The 17,381-nt window shown below is 36.1% G+C and overlaps 2 long non-coding RNA genes across 2 annotated transcripts; both read left to right on the forward strand.

Annotated features, from left to right (window-relative positions):
- The first annotated feature begins 9,345 nt into the window (after positions 1-9,345).
- On the forward strand, positions 9,346-9,968 carry LOC121204541 (uncharacterized). The gene is made up of 3 exons (XR_005899588.1): positions 9,346-9,612; positions 9,742-9,820; positions 9,925-9,968. It is a non-coding gene; the product is annotated as an uncharacterized lncRNA (long non-coding RNA).
- A 4,179-nt stretch (positions 9,969-14,147) lies between these two features.
- LOC121204542 (uncharacterized) lies at positions 14,148-15,458 on the forward strand. The gene is made up of 3 exons (XR_005899589.1): positions 14,148-14,994; positions 15,124-15,202; positions 15,307-15,458. It is a non-coding gene; the product is annotated as an uncharacterized lncRNA (long non-coding RNA).
- The last annotated feature ends 1,923 nt before the right edge of the window (positions 15,459-17,381 follow it).

Consider the following 17,381-nt stretch of genomic DNA (forward strand, 5'->3'; position numbering starts at 1 on the left):
CTTTCATAACAACCAATAAGTATATAACTCATAATAACAAGAAAACATTTATCATAATATCAAAACATTAAAAGCATGCTACAACACCACATTATTTGCATATGCACTTATCTCGGTGTAAAATGATGGTAATCAAGCCTATTCGTTGTCCTCGATCAAGACCCAGTTCACTTTTTTCTTGATCTATAATGCCAAATTTAACTTGTTTATTAATCACATTATTCAAATCAATCCATAATTCATGCTTTGGTAAAATTAACTTTTTACCCCTAACTTTTCACTTATTTACGATTTAGTCCCTAGGCTCGTAAAATGAAATGTATGCATTTTCTTTGTCACCCAAGCCTAGCTGAACCAATACCATGCTCATATCAGCCCACATTTTCCTTTATTTCACATTATTACTTCCCACTTTTACACTTTTAAAAACAAGTCCCCTTTTTAGGTGTTTTCACTAAAATCACCTAATAAAAGAGTTTATCATGCATCAAACATTCATATTCCTCCATTAATCATCAAAATACATGCATGTTACACATGGTTCAAATTTCATACATGAACCTTAGCTCAAAATATAGCTAGAAATGGGTAGATCATGCTTCAAAGACTTCAAAAATACAAAAAAACATTAAAAATGGGGCTAGGGAGCACTTACAATCAAGCTTGGAATTGTTGAACAAAACCCTAGCTATGGCTATTGAGAAATTAGGGTAGCACATGGAGAATATGGACACATTTTTTCTTTGATTTTCCCTTTTTTATTCTTTTAATTATCAAATGACCAAAATGCCCTTAGGGTCTTTCTTTCAAATCTTTCCTATGCATGTCCATTTTTGTCCAAAATTATAAAAATTTATCAAATTGCTAATTAGGACCCCCTAATCCATAATCTAAAGCAATTTCATGCTTAAAGATTCTAGAATTCAAGTTTTTCATTTTATTCAATTTGGTCCCTAAAATTCAATTAGACATTTTATGCATAAAATTTCTTCACGAAACTTTCACATAATGAGGCATGCATATCATAGACCTCATAAAAATCATAAAATAATTATTTCTATCTTGAATATGTGGTCTCAAAACCACTATTACAGCTAGGCCCTAATTCGGGATGTCAAAAGATCGTGCATTTGCATCCAACCAATTACAATATACCTATATTCGTATCCATTCAGGAAATCTATGGCACGGGTATTTTTGAATCAGCTTTTTGAAACATCCCAATGCCTCATATAAACTTTCTCCCTCTATTTGTTACATCAATCTCTCTTCTTAGTTGAACTACTTTGCTGATTGGGAAAAACTTTTGTAAGAACTTTTCGATGAGTTTATCCCATGTTCTAATAGACCCTAGTGCCTGCGAGTCTAATAAAAAAGCATTATCAAACAAGTATAAGAGGAATAGTTGAAGACAAATAGCGTCATCAGTGACCCCATTATATTTAAAAGTATCATAGAGTTAGATTAATCGTTTTAAATGTTAATTAGGGTCATCTGTCATTGTGGCCCTAAACTGTATATTGTTCTGGTTCATCTGAATTTTAGCCAGTTTTATCCCAAAATTATTAGTTGTAATTGTTGGCTTTACTATACTTTCTTGAACCATATCCAGGCTTGTTAAGGCATAATCCCTTAGGGTTCTCTCATTTTGAGCCATATGTACATTTGTTAGTAACTGTGGTGCTGGTGGATTTCCTTGGATGTTCTTGTCAACGTCGTCAAACAGTGAATTTTCATGTGGTATGTTACCTGTAGCAGGCGGTGGATCTTGCATTTGTTGTTATTACTGAAGGCGATTTCTTCAGGTCATTCTTTCTAGATCGGTGGCTGCTACAATAGGTGTGCCCCTATTGCGAGTCATACACTAACTCAGAGAGAAAAGATTAGTAACAATTAATAAAATTGTATATATAAATTAAAAATTTCCTAATTATTCTAATTATGTGCGAAAATGAAGATTAACCAAGTGATGTTGCCTCCCTGGCAACGATGCTAACAACTTGATTGCTTTCGAACGTACTAATGTCTAGAGTATGGATACTACAATAAAAATATAGAAAGACAAGGCGGTATCCGCAAGCATACAAGTTGAGTTGTAATATATTTTTACAATGAAGTAGGTGAGTACTCCGAGGATCATACCCAAATGAGGGAAGTGCTAGATCAATTTTAACCTAAACACTAAAAGATCTAATTAGTACTTTTAATTTAGTTGTAGTACGAAGAATATAAAATAAATTATTTTCGGGGTTTTTATAATAATAGTAATAAAGAAAAAATAACATAAAAATATAAAATTCAACAATTAAAAAGGAAGAATAAATCAAATTTGATTATGGGTGATTAGCTCACTTTAGTAATCTCCATCAACTGTCGTTTTCGGTTTCCTTGTCAGTCAACTATTTGCTACCCTAGCAATGTCTTCTGATCCTTCACTAACATAACGAGTCACTAAGAGCTATTTATCTTTCGACCTCACAATCCAGACTGGTTTGGGGTTAAGGTGCTCACGGATGGGCAATACCAATTATGGGTTAATTCCTACCTTGATGACTTCCTATGGTTGTCAGGCCTAAGGTTTGTTTCACGTTCTCCTTTTCCCAAACAACTATGTCATTGAGTAACCCTACAAAATAGTTAATAGATTTGACCTCAACTCACTAATCCCTCATAGAAGGATTAGTTCCTCATGGCGTTCATAAACAATAAATAATCGATGTAAAGAGAAAGCATGCTAGTTAAATCAACAAGATACAATAAATGAAAGAGCATGATTGTATTAAGATTAAGTGCTAACCAACAGAGTTGAATGATTCCATAGTTCAGATCTCTTGAAATCGACAAGAATAACTAAATAAAACTAAAACCTAAAAATGACAAAATAAAATAAGCTAAACTTTGCACAGAGAATCTTAGCTAAAGGAATAATGTCTCTAATAGGTGAAAAATGTGCCTATTTATATCCTTCAAATGACTATCGTCCTTAACCCTAGGTTAGCTGACATTCCTGAACTTGAAAGTTTGATTTTGCATACCAAAACACTTGTGCTTCGTGTTTAGTTTCTGTTACAGAGTTGATGCCACGACACACCATGACCTATGTCGCGATATAGCAACCAGCATGCTCCTCTACAGCCATCTTTAGGGGTATGTCATGACACCCTCAGTCTATGTCACGACATTGAAGGAAGGCTTGAGTTTTCTTAATTCTTCTCCCTATGTTGCGACATCGAGTCATCTGTGTTACGACATAACAACCAATATTAATTTAGTGTGCCTTCTAATGGTCTCCTGCACACTCACAAAGTACGTGAGCTTTAGTCCTCATTCAACCTTAAAGATCAATAAAAGACTCAATTCACACGTTTTATTAGATATAAGTAAAATTAAAGAATCTTAATTAAAATATAACATAAATGCTTGTATTCAGGCTCCTTAAGTGTGAAAACTAGTTTAATCTAATACACCAAATGACAATAAATTAGTTATGTACTTATGCATGATGAAAACGTGATAGCTTATGCCTCTTGTTAGTTGACTCATGCAAAAGAAATTATCCGACACATGACCTTGAGTTAGCTTCTATCATTTTTGCTTCGAAGATTTGGTGACATTACCTATAAGTGAAAAATGTCATATTTTCACTAATCATAAAAGCATGAAATACTTAATAACTTAGGAGGAACTAAATCTGAGACATCAGAGGTGGCTCGAATTACTGAAAGACCATGACTTAATCATTAATCATCATCATGGTAAAGGAAACATTGTTGTTGGTGCTTTAAGCTAGAAATCTTTATTTGCCCTAAAAGCATTGAATACCTAATTGACTCTGGAACATGATGCTTTTATTTTGGTTGAGTTGAGAGTTAGACCAATAATTTTGCAGTAAGTAAGAGAATTAAAGAAAAATGATTCGGTATTGCAATTGAAATGAGAATTGATTGAAAATGGTCAAACTACTAGACTACTGAGTTCAATGTTGGTGAAGATAACAATTTGTATTTTAGAAATCATTTATGTGTGCTAGATAATTCATCTTTGAAACGAGACATTTTGTATGAAAATTATAGTAATACTTATTCAATTCACCATGGTAGTATGAAAATGTATAATAATTTGAAGATGTACTAGATGTATAATTATTTGAGACGGGATAATTTTTAACCATTAGTTCAGTTTGCTTATAACATCAACTATCAAACGAGTATTAAAATGGCACCATATAAGGCTTTATACAAATGTAAATGTAAAGCTCCATTATATTGGTCTGAATTAAGTGAGAGAAAAATCCCCAGTACTAATCTGATTTGTGAAACAGAAGATAAAGTTAAGGTTATTCATGATTGTTTAAAAGCTTCCTCTAATCAGAAGAAATTATATGCCTATTTGAAACGAAAATATATTGAATTTTAGATTGAGGATAATGTTTTTCTGAAAGTCTCACCATAAAAGAAGGTGTTGCGATTCAAAAGAAAAGGGAAACTCAACTCGAGATTTATAGGACCATATGAAATTCTGAAGAGAATCGGACCTATAGCATACAATTTGGCTTTGCCACCAAAGTTGGAAAAGGTACATAATGTTTACCATGTATCTATGTTGTGCCGTTACTATTCAGATCCTTCACATGTGATAACTTCTGAAAAGGTTGAGTTACAACCGAATTTATCATATAGTGAAGAACCGGTGAGAATTTTAGCTTGAGAAGTAAAAGAACTTCATAATAAAAGAGTATTGTTAGTGAAAGTTTTGTGGCATCGACATGGTATCGAGGAGGCTATGCAGGAAACAGAAGAATCTATAAGATTCCAATACCCTAATCTATTTACTAGTAAGAATTTCGTGGATGAAATTCTTTAGAGGGAGAGTTGTAATAGCCCATTTTTAGTGGTACCAAAAACAACAATTTTGGAACCCCGTATTTTGATAATCAAGTCAATAAGTATTAAATATTAATATTTTTGAGTATATTATAGTAGTATATTGAGTGTTGGCCCAAAAATGTTAGTGAATGATTATTAATTGAAGAAAAAAGACTACATTGTAAAAATTGTAAAAAAAACTTGATTTTTATGGAGTTTTAGTTGATCAAGGGGTTAATTAAGTTCGATAAAGACTTTTAAGTGATAATTAACCACTTTTTAAGAAAATGAGAAAGTTGGTATTGGTTTAAGATGATATATGTGTTCAATTAATTAAATAAAAAGTTATAATATTATATTTTAAACATTAAAACATTTTGTCATCTTCCCCACCCCCTTGCTTTCACTATTCAAAGTAAGAAAGAATAGAAGAAGCCATAGCCGAATTACTTCAAGCTTTCAAGCTATGCATGTAAGCTAATTCTAAATCAGTTTTTGACAATATTTATGCTTTTGAGATCGCTGTAGCTTAATCTAACTAGACCAGGGACTATTTCATAAATTATTAAAGGTTTTAAAAATTAACATTGAAAGATTATTGAAGTTTTTGGTGTTAATGGCTAGCATGTTAAGCTTAATTGTTAGTAGGACCTAAAATGCAAGTGAAACATAAATAGTTTTGTCATTAAGGACTAAAATGTAAAATTTACAAATAGTGCGGGTGAAATTTATATGTTATATGCTTCTGGTATGTTAATTAAGGATTTTTTTGAGATTGGTTTCGAAATCAAAGCTCAATTTGAAAGAATTTTTGTATAGATGAAATTAAGCTGCTATTTAACTTCAATATACTATTAGATGATATTCAAAATAGATGATTAAGTTGAATTATGGTTTAGATAAAGAATTATAACAACTTGAGGATTTACGTGAAAAAGGGAAAATTGTCGAATAGTCCCTGTTATCAAAGCGTCACCATTTTTTCAAGTAAGTTCATACAATATAACTAAGTCAAAATTGTTGTTGTTTTATGTACAAATGTGTAATTATGTTTTATTGATAGTTTGAATTGTTTATGAATTGTTACATAAATTGAGGGTTGAATTTAATTGAAATGGATTGATATGGAATAAAAATGTCGAGGTTAAATCCTAATGAACTTAGTAAAAGTCTCGTATAGGAGGTTATGAGTTGATGCCGGATGGTATCGAGCTCCAAAATTTTTTGCAGACTCAAAAATACACGTGATGTAGTTTTAGCCTAGACTAGTAACATTACATGTATATTAAGCCTTGGCCAGACTATTTGTCGTGTAGGTTTAACTCGAACGGGGTAACCAGACACTATTGTTTATGAATAGCTTAGATGAGAAATTTTCATTTGTTGTGTAGGTTTAACCCAAATAGGTAACCATACACTATTATTTATGATTATCTTGGACGAGCAGTTGATATTATTTTCACCTAGGTACAGAGTTATATTACGATGTTTCATCAGGTATAAATAAGATATGGAAATGTGAATATATGAACTTGGTGTTGGAAAATGAATAAACTTGATATAGATATGGGATGGAAATTGAATTGTGGTGGAGATATGAACATTTCAGGTTATACGATTGGTTTTAAATTTAAAACCTTACTTATTTGATGATGTTGTATTATCCCTTGATAAGGTTAATTATTTTGCTTAATGAATGGTATATAATAATCAATTGAGGGAAGTAGACATTTATATTGTATGAATTTACTAAGTATTTATAATACTTACCCGTGTTACTATGTTTTCTTTAAATATTGGATGTTCAGAATAAGTCGATTGGATTATTGAGAAGCACACACCTTTCATCTCTAGATTTGGTAGAATTTTGATGTTTCGAGCTTGGTTATTTTTGGCATGTACATAGGATGATTAAGCTTTTGCAAGTTAATAAGTGTGTTTTGTTATAGCTTTTCTTGTATATAAGTATATATGGTAACTTGCTAAATGATGGATGATTTGTGGCAAAGTTTGAATGATGTTTTAAGTATGAACTAGTATGTGCTTTTGTTTTAGCATTGTTGAGCTTGGATATATATATAAACATGTGTATGTGGTGTATCCGGGTTAAATCCCGCAGGTTCCGTGCTGGTATTATATCCAGGTTAAATCGCGTAGGCTTCGTGCTGGTATTATATCCGGGTTAAATCCCGCAAGCTTCATGCTGGTATTATATCCGGGTTAAATCCTGCAGGCTTCGTGCTGGTATTATATCCGGGTTAAATCTCACAGGCTTAGTGCTGGTATTATATTCGAGCTTAAAGTCCCGCAGGTTTTGTGCTGGTGACTAGATTCGGGTTCTAAACCTAGCAGGCTTAACACTGGTGATTCAAGTAAGCTTATGAATTCGAAAGTTCGAGGTAAACTACTATTGATTATGTATGATACATTATGATATTCAGGTACGTATTATGTTCTCGCATGTGAATTATTAGTATCAAAGAGCGATATATGTGATTTTCGTGTAAGACCACGTCTAGGACGTTAGCAGCGATATACGTGATTTCGTGTAAGACCGCATCTGGGATATTGGCATCAATTAGTGATTTTCGTGTAAGACCACGTTTGGGACGTTGGCAACGATATACGTGATTTCGTGTAAGACCGAGTCTGGGATATTGGCATCGATTAGTGATTTACGCGTAAGACCATGTTTGGGACAGTGGCATCGATATTTGATTACACGTAAGACCATGTCTGGGACGTTGGCATTGTACGAGCTTCCAGAGATATCCGAGTATCCTTTTTGTTTCCGAATGGTTCAACTGGTAATCTAAGAAGTAAATGAATATATAAATGTGCATCTGATTCAGGTATGTTGCAATGTTTATGAAATTGTGTAATGAAAGTGAATATGATTATGATCTATGGATATATAATTCAGGTACGTGTGTTTCGATTATGAAATTCAGAAATGAAAAGTGATTATGTTTCAAGTGATAATATGTGAAATATATGACATCAAATGATGTGAATGTATAAATAAATGGTGTGATACATATATGTTTGTTATACGAATTGTGGTCCTATGTTTTGAGCATGGGAATTATGAAATGAGAAACATGGTTTTTGTAACGCCCCAAAAATTGGGCCTAGAAGAGTTGGGCTTTGAGTCTGGGATTCGGATAGAAGAAAACCTGAATATTGAAAAGTTTTGAATATTACTAGTGTTTAAAAATATATATATTGATAAAATATTTATGTTAGTACTAATATTTTAATTTTTATGAAAATTATTATCATTATTATTAGATACAAATATATTTATAAAATTATTGTTTTTAATTTAGTGTTTAAATTAACATATTATTAGAAAATTTTACAGTATCTATTTTTATTGATTTATGGAAAATATAATTATTATTATTAGGAAAAATATATATATTATCGTATTTGAAATTTTCATTATTATGGTTATTATTATTATTATTTTAGTTTTTAAATAAAATATGAATGGCTTATAGTATGGGAAAAAGTCCAGGCTCGGCCCATAGCTTTAGCGAAATTTTCAAATTTTGCCTCTTAAGAGAATCTAGGCAGTAGGCCTTATTAATAATTTGGGCTGAGTTTTAGCATAAAGGAGCACCTGGCCTAGTGGCTAAGCATGCTAGGTAGTAGGAAGGAGAGTTGGGGTTCGACTCCCAACATGTGCAAAAGAGTTTTATTTTTTCTTTATATCAGGGAACGACGTAGGGAAGTGTTATATAAATTTGGGGTTAAAAGGTAACACAAAAGGGAAGCTCGGCCCGGTAGCAGAGGCGCTAGGAGTGTGGTATAGTGCCTAGGTTCGAGGGTTGGCACACGCAAAGGCTTGTTTTTATTTTAATAAGCCAGATCGCACTAAAGTAAGGTTTAAGAAAAATTGCGACCGAGCTATGTCACAAGAAGCCCCTGTGGCTCAGTGGCTGTAGCGTGCTGGGCATATAGAGAGGGCGCAGGTTCGAGTCTGTATGCAGGAGAATTCTGTTTAATTTTTAAAGTGGGTCAGAACTGAAACAGGTAAGGTTTATAATTAATTGTGACCATATAATAGCAAGGGAGAAAGCATGGTGCAGTGGCCAGTAGCACGGGTGTGGGTGCAAGGCGGACGGAGGCCTGGGGTTTGAGCTGCAGTTCGGGCACGCAAGGTTTGTATATTTTGCTGCATGCGTGGGGAGGAATTGGGGTTTGACCAGGACTCTTGGCAGCATGCAGAAGCGGTGCAAGCAGGTGGATAAGGCTGCTGATCGGTTGGGGAGTTTGAATGAAATTCAAACTTCAAATTTGGCCAAAAATCAAGGAGCAAATTAGGGAATTGAAATTTAAAAAGAATTCCTATGCCGAAATGCACTCATTCGGCCATAGCTAAAGAGTGACGAATATTTTAGGCCTTTAGGATTTATTTTTTTCCTTCTTCTATTTTCTATTCTTTTCTATCCTTCTCTCATCTCTTCCCCTTTTCTCTCTTCTTTCTCCTCTTGCCGATTCTCATCCTATCTTTTTGCCGAACCTAAATCATTCATATTCTTCTTCTTCTTTTCTCTCATAAATCCTCAAAAAAACTGGTTAGCCGAATTTCCATTGAAGCCAAACCTCGTATCTTTTCTTCCAAAATCGAAATCTTACTACTTTGAGGTACTGCAAAAGCCGAACCCTTGGTTGAGTATTTTCCCTTCTTGTGCGGTAGTTGGATCTACAATCGATTAGGAGTAGTGTCATAACGATATAGGTAAACGCTCGAATCTTTCTTTTGTTATTCATGAATTAAGGTAAAAGCCGAAAAACCCCTATATGCAAAGGGTGCCTGTTGGTTGTACTCAAAGGGTTTAGTGGTGACATCTGATTTGTTTTCCTATAGTGTGGATTAAAGGCTACTAATCGAGGGCTTGGATATTTGGAACGACCAGAGTTAGATCTAGTCCATTTTTTCGGCAAAGGTAAGAACACTAGTGCCTAAAGTGTTAATGGTCGATTTTTAGTAAGGAGTTTTGCAGATAAGTTGCTATAGATTCATAGTTAACGTATTAGTAATTGATTGTAGGCAGTTCGTGTGTGGAACTCGTCAGCGTTTCGTCACAAACAGGTGTGTAAACGACACCCACTCATAGACTAGATCGGTAAAAGCCGAAAAGCCGAAAAGTCGGCATTTATGAACTTGCGAGCGTGCAAGCGCTTGTGAGGTGGTTTGGTTGTTAATTTTGATAATCACAAGCAGTATGATTGCAGAGTGCGTAATTTCGTGCACTTCGGTATATTTGGGCTTAATGGGCCGAAAACGGGTTAGTGGGCCAACGGGCCCAATTCGGTAAAAACGCTCGGTAAGTGCTTCTGTTAATGTGTTAATGGTTATAATATGTATGTAAACTCTAGAATAGTAAATTTTACTAAAACACCCCTAAGTATTAAAATTACCATTTTACCCCTAGGGTTAATTTTGACTGAAATACATGATATTCTGATTCTGTTTGTTATATGCCATGACATGTATATCTGTTGCATGGGGTTGGTTTTTGTTATGGAGGAAGAACCCGTTCTGGTGGCTGTGCCACATATTCCGATATAAGCAGCTTTGCTGCAGATTATAGTTAGTGCCGCAACCGGTGCTAACACTGTAAGTGTAGGGATGGTGTGGGTGATTTATTCCCCACAGGAAGTGTAGGGATGGACGGAGGGAAGTGCAGGGTTGGATGGGGTTATCATGCATTAATCATATGAGACTGTTTTGTTATGGGCCAACTGTATTGAAGTGGGCCCAACTATGTTACTATGGGCAAGGCCCAATATATCTTGACTTGTAATAGGGCTACGGCCCAGATTGATACTGATATGGGCTAGGCCCAATATACTCTGATACTGTAAGGGGCTATGGCCCAGATTAATATTGATATGGGCTAAGGCCCAGTTAACACTGATTTCTGAATAGGGCTTAGGCCCAGTAAGGCTTGAACTGATTTGGGCTCTGGTTGGGATACTTTACACATTGAGTTTTTCAAACTCACCCCCTTTCTCTTCCATCCTTGCAGGTGAGCCCTAGTTGGTGGACTTGGAGCTGGGCGGGATTCAGAGTGGCCACGAAGATTAAGTTTCTGTTTTCTTTAAAATAAGTTTCGCATTTATTATTTTGATTATTTTCTGGTTTAAGTTGTAATAAGGCCGCTCTTTTTATTATTTTTAATATTTTGGGTTATTAAATTGGTTAGCTCTAGGGCGCGTTTTATAAAAGTTACTTATTTTCAAAATATCACAATTACCGAGAAAAGCTTCCGCAACGTAAATGTTTTCAAAGGAAATAAATATTTTAAATAGACTTAAACTTAATTTGTTGTTCGTGGACAAGCAATATGCTTTAAGTGTGGAAATGGATGTGTGCATGTCTAGGATTGGATCCATGAAGAGCTTGGTACTTAAGTAGTCCAATAGACTCACCACCTCTTTTCTGGCTTCCTACCTGGTGCACAGCTTCCATTCACTTTAAGCCATAACAAAGAAGGTTTGATTTCTCGATACTTAACTGTTTTTAAAATAACATGTTTCTGCCACTACAAAGGTTTATAAGTTTTCAAAGTTTCCCATAAGATTTTACAAGGTTGTTAACAATGTTTTGATTATTACAATGAATCACGTTTTGGAAAAAAATAAGGCTAAAGTTTTATACAAGTTTAAACGGTAAAAGTTTCTAAACATCAAGAAGGGTTTTCAATGAAAACATGGTTTTCGAAAAACACTTCAATGTGACACGCCGGATTCGGTCGTAACTTCTGGGCCGGGTTTGGGGTGTTACATTTAGTGGTATCAGAGCCCGGTTGTAACAACTCGGCTGTGGATATGGTCCAAAAGTTTTTATAAAATTTTGAAATCTAGTTCTATGGAAAAACACTAAAATCGATTTTGTGAAAATGTTAGAAAATTCTTTTAAATTTTATTTTCAAAATGTACAAAGAATAAATTTGAATTGCTGATTTTTGAAGAAGTGGCCTACTGAATCCCCGGCACCAAGTCTGTAAGTACCTTTTCTAAACTTTACTAAGTATCTGTTATATTACTGAGACTCTGCTATGACATTGTAGTTAAAGCTATATTGAGACTATAAGATTGAGACTGTAGCTAGGCTGAGAATTGTGAAAGCGAACTCTGAAACTCTATCTGTGCATAAAACTCTTAATACAGACAATTCGATAGATACAATGAGCACACGTGGTACTCGTGGACGGGGTACTAGGGGCCGTGGTAGAGGCCGTAGAGGGGCTCGAGCTGAGTCCCTTGCCTCTGATACTATACGTATGGTGGACGCTAGTGAGACTCCAGCATCGCCTACGACAGATAGTGGGACAAGACCGTATGATCGTACGGCTAGGGATGACGCACTGTCCCAAGCCATGCTTCGTATTCTGGAGAGGGTCGCTAGACCCAACACTGGTACCGGAAGCCGTGGGTCAGTTTCGGAACGTCTCCGATCGAATGGAGCAGAAGTTTTTAAGGGCATTTCTGGAGTAGCCCCGAATGTGGCTGAGTACTGGCTGGAAGCCACGGAGAGAATAATGGATGACCTAGATTGCACGGCTGAACAAAAGCTGAAAGGGGCGATATCACTACTTAGGGAGGAAGCTTACCAGTGGTGGTTGACTGTGAAAGAGGGTACCCAACTCGAGCGGATTACCTGGGAATTCTTTAAATTCGCATTTCAAGGGAAGTATGTTGGGGCAAGCTATGTAGATGCCCGGAGGAGGAATTCTTAAACTTAACTCAAGGGGATCGGTCTGTGGCTGAGTATGAGGCAGAGTTTTTGCGACTTAGCCGATATGCCCGTGGAATAATAGCAACAGAGTACGAACGTTGTGTTCGGTTCGAGGATGGCCTCCGGGATAGTCTACGGGTATTAATAGCTCCACAGAGGGAGCGAGATTTTGCGGCATTAGTAGAGAAAGCTAAAATAGCTGAGGATGTGAAGCGCGCTGAGCGCCAGAGCTGGGAAAAGAAAAGGAGTATAAACAAAATGGATTTAAAGCCTTCCAATTCTGATCAAAGGCACAGGAAAGGTGCCAAGGTAGATGGGCCGGTCCGAGCTGAAGCCCCTGTTGCTGCTGTTAGATTACAACCTTGTGTTGATTGCGGGAAAAGCCATTATGGTGAATGCTGGAAAAGGATTGGAGCCTGTTTAAGATGCGGATCGATGGAGCATCGTTTCAAAGAGTGTCCTCGGAGACCAGATTATGGACAAACTACTAGTACGGGTAATATACAGCCCCCGAGGGGTGGTCAGCAGCCAGCAAGAGGCCGTAGCAATGGAATGGGCCGTGGTCGTGGAGCACCAGATAGGGGTATGGGACATGCTGAGGCGAGACAGCTAGCTTTGGTCTATGCAGCATGTCGCCGTGAGAATGGAGACGCTCCGGAAGCGGATGCTGGTACGTACTTCTCTCATGGTGTATTAATTACTAAATTTACAATTAGAGCTAGAGTGCGCAGCAGAAGCATAGTGGTTTGACTTGAGTAATACAGTTAGTTGATAGTTGGAAATTTCGAGGACGAAATTTTTTTTAGGGGGAAAGAGTTGTAACGCACCAAAAATTGGGACTAGAAGAGTTGGGCTTTGAGTCTGGGATTCGGATAGAAGAAAACCTGAATATTGAGAAGTTTTGAATATTACTAGTGTTTAAAAATATATATATTGATAAAATATTTATGTTAGTACTAATATTTTAATTTTTATGAAAATTATTATCATTATTATTATTAGATAAAAATATATTTATAAAATTATTGTTGTTAATTTAGTGTTTAAATTAACATATTATTAGAAAATTTTACAGTATCTATTTTTATTGATTTATGGAAAATATAATTATTATTATTAGGAAAAATATATATATTATCGTATTTGAAATTTTCATTATTATGGTTATTATTATTATTATTTTAGTTTTTAAATAAAATATGAATAGCTTATAGTATGGGAAAAAGTCCAGGCTCGGCCCATAGCTTTAGCGAAATTTTCAAATTTTGCCTCTTAAGAGAATCTGGGCAGTAGGCCTTACTAATAACTTGGGCTTGGTTTTAGCATAAAGGAGCACCTGGCCTAGTGGCTAAGCATGCTAGGTAGTGGGAAGGAGAGTTGGGGTTCGACTCCCAACATGTACAAAAGAGTTTTATTTTTTCTTTATATCAGGGAACGACGCAGGAAAGTGTTATATAAAGTTGGGGTTAAAAGGTAACACAAAAGGGAAGCTCGGCCCAGTGGCAGAGGCTTTAGGATTGTGGTATAGTGCCTAGGTTCGAGGGTTGGCACACGCAAAGGCTTGTTTTTATTTTAATAAGCCAGATCGCACTAAAGTAAGGTTTAAGAAAAATTGCGACCGAGCTATGTCACAAGAAGCCCCTGTGGCTCAGTGGCTGTAGCGTGCTGGGCATATAGAGAGGGCGCAGGTTCGAGTCTGTATGCAGGAGAATTCTGTTTAATTTTTAAAGTGGGTCAGAACTGAAACAGGTAAGGTTTATAATTAATTGTGACCATATAATAGCAAGGGAGAAAGCATGGTGCAGTGGCCAGTAGCACGGGTGTGGGTGCAAGGCGGACGGAGGCCTGGGGTTCGAGCTGCAGTTCGGGCACGCAAGGTTTGGATTTTTTGCTGCATGCGTGGGGAGGAATTGGGGTTTGACCAGGACTCTTGGGCAGAAGCGGTGCAAGCAGGTGGATAAGGCTGCTGATCGGTTGGGGAGTTTGAATGAAATGCACTCATTCGGCCATAGCTAAAGAGTGCCGAATATTTTAGGCCTTTAGGATTTATTTTTTTTCTTCTTCTATTTTCTATTCTTTTCTATCCTTCTCTCATCTCTTCCCCTCTTCTCTCTTCTTTCTCCTCTTGCCGATTCTCATCCTATCTTTTTGCCGAACCTAAATCATTCATATTCTTCTTCTTCTTTTCTCTTATAAATCCTCAAAAAAACTGGTTAGCCGAATTTCCATTGAAGCCAAACCTCGTATCTTTTCTTCCAAAATCGAAATCTTACTACTTTGAGGTACTGCAAAAGCCGAACCCTTGGTTGAGTATTTTCCCTTCTTGTGCGGTAGTTGGATCGACAATCGATTAGGAGTAGTGTCATAACGATATAGGTAAACGCTCGAATCTTTCTTTTGTTATTCATGAATTAAGGTAAAAGCCGAAAAACCCCTATATGCAAAGGGTGCCTGTTGGTTGTACTCAAAGGGCTTAGTGGTGACATCTGATTTGTTTTCCTATAGTGTGGATTAAAGGCTACTAATCGAGGGCTTGGATATTTGGAACGACCAGAGTTAGATCTAGTCCATTTTTTCGGCAAAGGTAAGAACACTAGTGCCTAAAGTGTTAATGGTCGATTTTTAGTAAGGAGTTTTGCAGATAAGTTGCTATAGATTCATAGTTAACGTATTAGTAATTGATTGTAGGCAGTTTGTGTGTGGAACTCGTCAGCGTTTCGTCACAAACAGGTGTGTAAACGACACCCACTCATAGACTAGATCGGTAAAAGCCGAAAAGCCGAAAAGTCGGCATTTATGAACTTGCGAGCGTGCAAGCGCTTGTGAGGTGGTTTGGTTGTTAATTTTGATAATCACAAGCAGTATGATTGCAGAGTGCGTAATTTCGTGCACTTCGGTATATTTGGGCTTAATGGGCCGAAAACGGGTTAGTGGGCCAACGGGCCCAATTCGGTAAAAACGCTCGGTAAGTGCTTCTGTTAATGTGTTAATGGTTATAATATGTATGTAAACTCTAGAATAGTAAATTTTACTAAAACACCCCTAAGTATAAAAATTACCATTTTACCCCTAGGGTTAATTTTGACTGAAATACATGATATTCTGATTCTGTTTGTTATATGCCATGACATGTATATCTGTTGCATGGGGTTGGGTTTTGTTATGGAGGAAGAACCCGTTCTGGTGGCTGTGCCACATATTCCGATATAAGCAGCTTTGCTGCGAATTGTAGTTAGTGCCGCAACCGATGCTAACACTGTAAGTGTAGGGATGGCGTGGGTGATTTATTCCCCACAGGAAGTGTAGGGATGGACGGAGGGAAGTGCAGGGTTGGATGGGGTTATCATGCATTAATCATATGAGACTGTTTTGTTATGGCCAACTGTATTGAAGTGGGCCCAACTATGTTACTATGGGCAAGGCCCAATATATCTTGACTTGTAATAGGGCTACGGCCCAGATTGATACTAATATGGGCTAGGCCCAAGATACTCTGATACTGTAAGGGGCTATGGCCCAGATTAATATTGATATGGGCTAAGGCCCAGTTAACACTGATTTCTGAATAGGGCTTAGGCCCAGTAAGGCTTGAACTGATTTGGGCTCTGGTTGGGATACTTTACACATTGAGTTTTTCAAACTCACCCCCTTTCTCTTCCATCCTTGCAGGTGAGCCCTAGTTGGTGGACTTGGAGCTGGGCGGGATTCAGAGTGGCCACGAAGATTAAGTTTTTGTTTTCTTTAAAATAAGTTTCGCATTTATTATTTTGATTATTTTCTGGTTTAAGTTGTAATAAGGCCGATCTTTTTATTATTTTTAATATTTTGGGTTATTAAATTGGTTAGCTCTAGGGCGCGTTTTATAAAAGTTACTTATTTTCAAAATATCACGATTACCGAGCAAAGCTTCCACAACGTAAATGTTTTCAAAGGAAATAAATATTTTAAATAGACTTAAACTTAATTTGTTGTTCGTGGACAAGCAATATGCTTTAAGTGTGGCAATGGATGTGGGCATGTCTAGGATTGGATCCATGAAGAGCTTGGTACTTAAGTAGTCCAATAGACTCACCACCTCTTTTCTGGCTTCCTACCTGGTGCACAGCTTCCATTCACTTTAAGCCATAACAAAGAAGGTTTAATTTCTCGATACTTAACTGTTTTTAAAATAACATGTTTCTGCCACTACAAAGGTTTATAAGTTTTCAAAGTTTCCGATAAGATTTTACAAGGTTGTTAACAATGTTTTGATTATTACAATGAATCACGTTTTGGAAAAAAATAAGGCTAAAGTTTTATACAAGTTTAAACGATAAAAGTTTCTAAACATCAAGAAGGGTTTTCAATGAAAACATGGTTTTCGAAAAACACTTCAATGTGACACGCCGGATTCGGTCGTAACTTCTGGGCCGGGTTTAGGGTGTTACAGTTTTGGGAAATGGAAAGTAATATATATGTGTAAGATAATATGTGATTTATAAGAAAATGAAATGTGAATAAGTGCTCTATATATAGATGAAATGAAATGTAGCCAAATGAATAAGTTATATATAAAATGGTTAGTGAACCATTAGATATTTTGATTATTCATGTAATGATTATGTGCAAACTTGATTTATATGATTGAGTTAACGGTTGTCTTTCGAATGTGAAAACGTGATATATATATTCATTGATAAATAAGATAAGAGAAGCTACTTAATGTGGTTATAAGAATTTACGAGTACAAGATTGTATAAGTGATTGATGTTTGTTAAATTTGG

This window comes from Gossypium hirsutum, chromosome A08 (assembly GCF_007990345.1).
Source record: "Gossypium hirsutum isolate 1008001.06 chromosome A08, Gossypium_hirsutum_v2.1, whole genome shotgun sequence".
Lineage (NCBI taxonomy): Eukaryota > Viridiplantae > Streptophyta > Magnoliopsida > Malvales > Malvaceae > Gossypium > Gossypium hirsutum.